This window comes from Hipposideros armiger, unplaced genomic scaffold (genome assembly GCF_001890085.2).
Source record: "Hipposideros armiger isolate ML-2016 unplaced genomic scaffold, ASM189008v1 scaffold_545, whole genome shotgun sequence".
Taxonomy (NCBI): Eukaryota; Metazoa; Chordata; class Mammalia; order Chiroptera; family Hipposideridae; genus Hipposideros; species Hipposideros armiger.
Genome location: NW_017731895.1, coordinates 661,970 through 671,353, shown reverse-complemented (window position 1 = coordinate 671,353; position 9,384 = coordinate 661,970). Strand labels below are relative to the sequence as shown.

Genomic DNA, 9,384 nt, shown 5'->3' with positions numbered 1-9,384 from the left:
TCTTCTCTTTCTGATATTCCTATGATGTGAATGTTATTGTACTTGATGTTGTCCCACAGGTCTCTTAAACTATTTTCATTGTTTTTTATTCTTTATTTTTGTTGTTGTTCCAAATGGATGATTTCTGCTATTTTGTCTTCTAAATTGCTGATCTGATCCTCTGCTTATTCTAATCTACTGGTGATTCCTTTGTGTGTGTTCTTCATTTCCATTATTATATTCTTTAGTTCTAACTGGTTGTTTTTTTTTATGATTTCTCTATCCTTTTTTATGTCCTCACTAGCTTCCTTAAAGATTCTTATCATCATTGTTCTAAAGTCTGTCTCTGAAAGGTTGGATTACCTCTGTTTCATTTAGTTCCTGTCATCACCGGGGGACTGCTGGGGGGCTTTCAATGGTGAGATGCCCAGGGAAAAGAAAGTATGCAGAGCTGACATGAGGAGGAACAAGCTAGTGTGCCCACAGCTTTATTCAGCAATAGCAACCATTATATAGAGGTTTTGGGGGAGGAGAGTGCATGGAAGTGGCATGATCCCTCCCGTGGCTGTGAATCATGCTTATGTAAATGGCTTATGTAACTGGAGCCCGGCGCCTACCAGGCTCCGTAGTCAAGATTTGTTATGTCTGGGGCCAGGGTCTGCGCATCAGCGGCCCCCACTTATGTGGGCCAGGACCTTGCCTGGGATCAGGGCCCGCACGTCAGCCTGCACACAACCTACTCAGCCCAGGCACAACCTACTCAGCCCGGGCCCTGTCAGTTTCATTTTTAGAAGTTTCATCTGATTTTTTTTTGAGAAATATTTATTTGTTTCTTCATTCTGGCTATAGCTCTTTGATAGCTTGTATGTATTAGGTCAGCGTTTCTCAACCTTCCTAATGCCATGACCCCTTAACACAGTTCCTCATTTTGTGGTGACCCCCAACCATAAAATTATTTTCGTTGCTATTCTATAACTGTAATTTTGCTACTGCTATGAATCATAATGTAAATATCTTTTTGTTTTCTGAAGGTCTTAGGCGACCCCTGTGAAAGGGTCATTTGACCCCCAAAGGGGTCGTGACCCACAGGTTGAGAACAGCTGACATGAGAGCTAACGATCTGTTTCCTGCTGGCCAAGAAAATATACCTCTTTTAGCTGAATTTACAACCGAGGACAAATTTTATTTGAGCATCCAGAAGGATCTTTCTGTACTACTAACTGGAGAAACTCAGGCAGAGCTTTCCCAAGTAACTAATGATGGGAGAAAAGGGTCTCCCCATGTGCAGGAGCCAGCTTGTCCAGTATTCTCCGTGGGGAGCCGAGCAGCACTCCACCACTCTGCGTGCAGTTTTGGTTTTGTGAGAGAGTGGAGGTCTGATGTGGGGAGCGAGCACCCAGCGGGATGCGATAGAGGCAGCTCCATGGGACGCCCAGGCTGAGTCAAACAAGTGGAATTTCAAGGGGTGGAAATATTGTGGACAGGAGAGGAGAAAAGAGAGACACAGCATCCTGGGGATTTTGAGGCATCATTGGAAAGGACTGCCTCTCTTGAAAGCAAAGCGTTCTCCAAAGTGCCAAGCCATCTCATCTCATCTCATCTGCGGGTTTGTATAACTCAGTTAGTTTCACTGAGAATGTTGGGGGTGCAACCTGGAGATCTCCTTCATAAGGGCCTGCCACTGGCTCAGGACCATTTCCCCCTGTACCTCTTGTGGAGAGAGCAGAAGATGAAGTCTTCCTAAAGGAAAGCAGAGACCATCTTGAGAAGAAACGTGAACTGGAGCGAGACAAGGAGAGGATTCTTTAACAAGAGGAGCACTTTAGGGGTAGAGAGGATGAAATCCTTGGGCCTGGGTATACAGAGGACTCCACTGATATGTATAGCTCCCAGTTTGAAACCATTTTGGACAACACTTCCTTATACTACCGTGCCAAGTCCTTGGAGACATTATACTCAGAGCCTGATAGCTATTTCAGCTTTGAAATGCCCCCTCACACAGTGATACAGCAGCGCATTAAAGAAGGCAGCCAGTTCCTGGAGAGGACATCAGTGGGAGGACAGCAAGACGTCCTGAGCAGATGGCGGAATAGTGATGGGCTACCGTAGTGGGATCAGCAACGGGCTCAGCGACGCTGGAGGGTCCCTCTACGAGAAAGGCACCCGAGAAATTGCTTTCTGGGGAAGCAATACTGGGGTGAAAACAGCTCTGTTAGAGGCTCATTCTGAAATGGGGAGCACTGAAATTCTGGAAAAGAAGACCTCCAAAAATCTCAGTAATGGTACCAGCAGCAATGTAGAAGCAGCCAAAAAGCTGACCAGACGACTTTATCAACTAGACAGATTCAAGAGGTCAGATGTCGCAAAGCACCTAGGCAAGAACAATGAATTTAGCAAACTAGTTGCAGAAGAATATCTGAAGTTTTTTTTTTTATTTTACTGGAATGACGCTGGATCAGGCTCTCAGGTATTTCTTTAAAGCATTTTCTCCTGTGGGAGAAACTCAAGAACGAGAGAGAGTTTTAATACACTTCTCCAATACATATTTTTATTGTAACCCAAATACCATTGCTTCACAAGATGGAATTCATTGCCTCAACTGTGCAATGATGCTTCTTAACACAGATTTCCATGGCCATGTAAGTGTACGTGTGTGAACTGTCTTACAGAATTCCAAAATACCTTCGGCTTATTTTTGCTTTTGTGTTCATACATGTTTATTCTCTGTCTCCCTTCCTCTAATTCTCTACATGGCAGGTAGGTAAACATAACTTATTTCACGTTTTTTCTATGCTAGTGTAGAGCCTAATTTTAAGTGAATACATATTGTTAACATGTGTGCAGTTGTTTTATCTGTAATGTGTGTGTGTGCTGTATCTTCTTTCTCCACCAGATGGCAGAAAGGGCTTTTACTTTTAGTTTTCTGTTTTCATTTTGTTTTTTGGTTAGTTATTATGTTTGATATTTTATCATGGGAAAAGAGGCTATAAGTTAGGTCTGAAAATGCCAAATGGGTCTTCACTGAATACAGTAGTAAGTCTTAAGAACTCAGCCTTTTCTATACTCCTCAGCTCACCTGGTGTTTTACTAGTTGAAATATCAAAATAATCTAATTACGTTCTCATCATTTAAAATATAGGATGAACTTCTTTTTAAAAAGATTTTATTGGGGTGGGATGAACTTCTTAAATCTATGATTATATGTATAAACTTTTACCTTTCATAGATGTCAATTTTAGCATTACTTAAAACTGCTCATATTAGAGAAAATGAGAACATTTTAGTTAAATATAGATCAATATATACTTACTTAGCACAAAAATTATTTCATAGCCCCAAATTTATTTATCTTAATGAGAAAATCAAGTTTCTTATAACTCAGTTGTCTAGATCATCCCTTGATTTGCTGTGTGATTTCCTTACAATTTAAAAAATCACTTTAAAGGAACTAAAACTTAAAATACTCATCCAAATTTGTTTTCCTATTCCACGGGACACAAAATTCCCTTATTTAAAACTGTGGTGCTCTCCTTTAACAAAGGCAAAATGGAATTGTATGGGGCCATTAAGATGAACTGCAGCAGGGGTGGGGGGGAGAAAGGGGTTCTACCTTCAGAAAAGTAAAGAAGAGATATAATGATAGAATCATAATTTTAACACTGTCTTCACAAATCTCTCAATATGTAACTAGGCAGTTCCATTTGTAGTTTGCAAGACGTGAATTTAGAATAGCTTAGTGACTAATAGATACACATAACATGTGTCCAGAGGTTATATAGACTGAAAGTGTAGATACTTACAGGGGACATTCTTGGGTAATAGGGCTGTAATGTGTCTTGTGGAAATGGACGTACTATGATTTTTACCATATGAGTTTCGAAATAAGTATTAGAATCTAATATTCACCCAGCTTGTTGTGGGGATGACAACCACTCAGCACTGTCCTGACCTCTATCTTCCTGTTACCAGGGAAGAAAGTGTTCACTGCTTTCTTCTCTGATGGTCTTATGATAACACTTGCAACTCTGTCCTTTTCTTTTCCTCCTACTCAATTTGTCAACGTAACTTTCAGCCAAAGGAGACAATTTTGAATACACTTGTCCACATACAACATTGATCCAAGCTAGTGATTCCCAGAATGAGGAAACTTCTTCACATCAGATAGTTTGCAGCCACATCCACATATGAATATTGTGCATTTAGTGTCTGTAGACTGAGAAAAATGTGTCATGAAGAGAAAAAAATGAATTCAGTAATAATTTAATTCTTATTTAAAGGTTGAGGATCTCATAGAACTTCTGTGCTAGATTTGGGGATGTGTGTTTGTATTAAAAACTGCATCGCTTTTTAAAAAGCTAATATTGCTTTAATAATACTTTCAAATAAATGTGTGTATCTTATTAATCACAATAATTTGAAACATAGTAGTAAATAAAGGTGTGAGGTTTATTATTTATTAAGGTAACTCAGGTGCTTGTTGCCCAAACAAGCCATGGGCACCCCAGGGTCTGCAGCCCACAAGTTCAGAAACACAGATCACTTTTGAGGAATTGAAAGGAGATTAAATGACACATCACACTTCTTTTTGGCAACTAGAATGGGAGAGAGTTTATTTAAATGAACATTTTGATATCCTGAGTTATACCAATCATACATAATTAATAGTTGGCAACAGTGGCAGAATTACATATTAGGAGAAAATTATAAATACAAGTAAATTTATAGCATCTTCAAAAAAAAAAAAAAGAATGATTAGCCCCTTCTACGGTCCTGTCCAAAAAACTTTGTGGAAAGTAACCTTTGGCCTTGGTCCAAGTAAGGTTTGGAGAGGAAATTATACTCATTTAAGTAACAGTAATTATACCTTTACCTTTAAGGAAACTCTAAGGTTTTATTTACAAGCATGTCTCAAAACTCCTTATGTCTTTTTAGTAGGAACTATAACTATTAATCAAACGGCAAAATTGGTTGAATGTCCTCAATGCCATCTGTATACATGTCTTAATTCCTCAATTTATAATGCCTCCCATGATCAAATTATGATACCCAGAAAGAGATGAGGGTTATAGCTCCCCATTTAAGCTCCTCAAGTGTGAGAAGGCTCTCCAACTGTTCATGTTTTTCTTCAACTCCTCCATGAGATTTTGCATAGAACTAAGAGATTTATTGGTCTTTTGATTACAGCTATTATGGAAATTATAGCTATAACTACTATGGCTACTGTTTCTGGAGTAGCTTTACACCAGATGGTGCAGACTATCCAATTTGTACAACAATGGCACGAAAATGCCAGTAAGACTTGGAATCAACAAATTAAAATTGATCAGGAGATTAGAGTTAGATTAGCTTATTTAGAAACCACTGTTGTTTTCCTTGGAGACCAATTAAAGAACCTCCGAACAATAATTACTTTAAAATGTGATTGAAATATATCTACTTATTGTTTAACTCCTTTTTCTTATGATCATTCATGCACCCCGTGGTCTGAGGTATGAGTTCATCTCCTGGGACATACTCCCAACCTCACTGTGGATATTCAGCAACTACAGCAAGAGGTGGATTTAATATCTCATGCCAACTTACAGCTCCTTCCAAAAGAGGAAATGCTTTCCACAGCTGCTGAAGAGCTGTCTACCTTAAACCCCCTCACTTGGGTTAAAACTCTTGGAGGAGGATTTGCAGGTGCATTTTTACTCTTACTAATTTTGCTTTTCTTATTTTGCCTAGTCCTCCGCTGCAGATGAAAAACCCTCAAGCAAGTCATAAATCAAGAATCTGCCAAATCTAAGTTTCTCCTGTTACAAAAACAAAAAGGGGCAGATGTAACCTTGCAGCTGACGAACGGACTATTCCCACACACCAATCCCATGAAGTTGTAAGGAAGTATCTCGGAAGGCTGAGACCCGAGGGAATGATCTCAGTAAAGCTTCCTTATCTGATGGCCTCGGAAGGCTGAGTCTATCCTCCGGGGTCGTGCGTGTGTGTGAAGGCACAGTACATGCTGAAGCACAATGAAGCTTCGGGGAAAACAGCTGCTGGGCACATAGACTCAACAGATTGGTTAGAGAAAAACAAATTTACTCCCTTATAGATATGAATAATAAAAGTTATGCGTTAGCCCAATTCGGGGCTCAGTCTGAGAGACTTGAGTCCCCTGGCAAACTTTAACTTGATACTTGACTCTTGTCTTTCTTAACCCTTCACCGCTCCTCTTGCATCCCACAGCTCTTGCCATGCAGGGCAGAAGGTTTTTTAGAACAGCGGACAGCATGTAGCAACCTGTGAGGATTTTTTTAAAGACTTTTATTGGGGAATTCGGTGAGGGAAACAGCGTTCAGGAATGGGGGAAGGGGAACAGAGAAGTTGCTGTCCTTTTGTTCTTTAGTCTAGTTGTGGAGGATGTCGCTTCACTGGCCCATGTTGGAATTATCATTGTGTTCTTCCTGGGTGAGGCAGTGGCTCACTGGCCATTGGATGGCTGCTCACGGCAGCTCATGGCAGCTCACAAAAGTGCACGCCAGCTGTCGACCAGCCCCACTGCAGCCTACACCATTGCTGGCGACTCACGACAGTCCAACTCCAGGTCGAGCTGTTCACCATATTAGCTGAAGAGGGCGAGGTATCACTGGCCCTCATATGTGGGATCCAAACCAGGGCCCTGCTGCTCAGAGCTGGCATCCCAAGCCAACTCCTAACCAATGTGCCACTTGGCCGGCACAACCTCTGAGGACTTCTGGTGGTGAGCACAACCTTAGAGCACTCAGGAGCTAATTGTGGGAAGCTCACTGCAAGCCTGAGAGGCAGGCCAATGAATTATGCATTGGGCCCTTCCCCCCAACACAGCTGGTGCTGAGTTGCCCAGAGACTCTATTGCTGAACAAGTGGTATGCAGATTAAAGCTTTTTTTAACGTTTTCCCCCTCTTTTTCTTTTTTTATTATTCTTTTTTCTTTTTATTCTCTTTCATCTTTTTGTTCCTTTTTCCCCTTTCTTTCATCTGTTTTCTTTTTCTCATTTCTCAGGCTTGTTTAATTGGTTATTGCTTTGGTCACTGTTTTTCTGTCTTGTTCTCCTGTTTTTGTGTTTGTGTTTGTGTCTCTTTCATATACTTTTGTTTCTCCTGTCTGACTGTTGCTTATCATGTCTGTTGGGATGTATTTGTTTTTTGCTGTTGCTGAATTGCCTCATTTTGGTTTTTTTTCTATGAAGCGGACGTGGACCTAACACTGGTCCAGGAGCTGAGACTACACTGAATTTGTAGAAACCACTGACCACAGTTTTTACCCACCTGTAACAGCACCTTACCCACCTATAGCTGCATTGCCAGGTGCAATCAGGGTGCCGGGGTGACTGGCCACACACCCCTACAAATTGTGGGAAAAATTTTAAACAGAAGGTGGTTTGCAGAGCCCTGGGGTCATCTATGTGGTGTTCAGCGACCAGAAGCCTGCACCACAGCCACTGAGGAGCAGCTGTCATAAATCTGTGAGCATGAGGTGGAAGCTGGTTGTAGTGCCCTTGGGACGTTATACAAGGAGGTCACAGGCCAGGTATTGGTGTAAGACCTGAATCTGCACTAACATCTTAAAAACTACCAATCACATCACATAACTCGCTTGAACTCCAACTTGCCAAATTAGTGCCACATCATAGAGGCATCCTGAACACCGGGTCAAATAGCCAGACACACGCCCTTAACACGCCTCTTTCAATAGGTGGGTCTTACTGGCATCTGACAGGTGGCAACAGGCTTATGGGACTCTGCACCTTTTCTTAAACTGCCTTAGGACCAATACTGAGGACAGCCAGCTTCAGTTCACACAGACAGCTTCCCCACATGACCCCAGGTCCAGCATGGGCAGCAGCCAACTGGGTAAAAAATACCGGGTAGCTATGGGCCGGTAACAAGGCTGAAATGGCCCTGAGTGGAAGCCCCACCCAAGAGACACAAGAACCAATACACCCAGGGGCCAGTATTAGACAAGACCAGAGTACCACCTGGTTGAACCTACAAGTGGCACTCTCAAAGGACATTTTCCACAGGTGCAAGGGCCCATATTGGCCAAGCCTCCTCTAGGGGATCAACCTCCACACAGCATCTCGTACACTGTGAACAGAGATAATTCTTCCAGCTAATCAGTCTGAGGGTCAATCCCACTCTCTGAAAAACCAAAAGTAATTAAAGATCAACTTCAACAGCTACACCCCAGGAACACACGCAACAGAAGAATTGGGAGACAGTGCAACCTGAATATACAAGGCAAACACTACAACACCCAGCAACGACTGAGAGACATAAGTGAACTACCTAAACATTGAAGCAATCACAGAGTGACAGCAAAAATGAAGATACAAAGACATGTCCCAAGTAAAAGATCAGAAGAAACCTCTAGAAATTGAACTAAATGAAACAGAGGTATCCAACCTTTCAGAGACAGAGTTTAGAACACTGATGATAAGAATATTTAAGGAACTTAGGACATTAAGAAGGATAGAGAAATCATAAAAAACCAACCAGTTAGAACTAAAGAATACAATAACTGAAATGAAGAACACACTCAAAAGAATCACCAGTAGATTAGATGAAGCAGAGGATTGGATCAGCAATTTAGAACACAAAATAGCAGAAACCATCCAGTTGGAACAACAACAAAAAAGAATAAAAAACAATGAAAATAGTTTAAGAGACCTGGAGGACAACATCAATTGCAACACATTCACATCATAAGAATATCAGAAGGAGAAGAAAAGAAGCAAAAATATTGAGAAGGTATTTGAAGAAATAACGGCTGGAAACTTCCTTACCCTGGTGAAGGAAATCGACATACAAGCCCAGGAAGTGCAGAGAGTTCCAAACAACCTGAACCCAAACAGACCTACACCAAGGCACATCATAGTTAAAATTACAAAGTTTAAAGACAAAGATAGAATCCAAAAAGCAGTGAGAGAAAGATAGTAGGTTATAAACAAAGGAACTCTTATAAGACTAACACCTGACTTTTCTACAGAAACTCTGCAGGCCAGAAGGGAATGGCAGGAAATATTTAAAGTGATGCAAAATAAAGGTCTAAAACCAAGATTGTTCTACCTAGCAAGGGTATCACTTAGAATTGAAGGAGAGATAAAGAGCTTCTCAGAATAGAAAAAGCTAAAGGAATTCATTACCACAAAGGCAGCACTGCAGAAAATCTTAAAAGTCTTTTTTAAACAGAAGAAAGGGGAAAAAAAGCTAACCAAGGAAGACCAGAAATATGAATAAAAAATGGCAATAAATATGTACCTATTAATAATCACTTTATTTATTTTTTTTAAAGATTTTTTTTTAATTGGGGAATTGGGGGGATGGGAACAGGGCTGGGGAGTTGGGGGAAGGGGAACAGACAAGTTGCTGTCGTTTTGTTCTTCA

At 41.0% G+C, this 9,384-nt stretch overlaps 1 pseudogene; it reads left to right on the top strand.

Moving 5' to 3' along the window:
• Positions 1-1,084: 1,084 nt before the first annotated feature.
• Positions 1,085-6,301, top strand: LOC109396804 (PH and SEC7 domain-containing protein 3 pseudogene; annotated as a pseudogene).
• Positions 6,302-9,384: the final 3,083 nt, after the last annotated feature.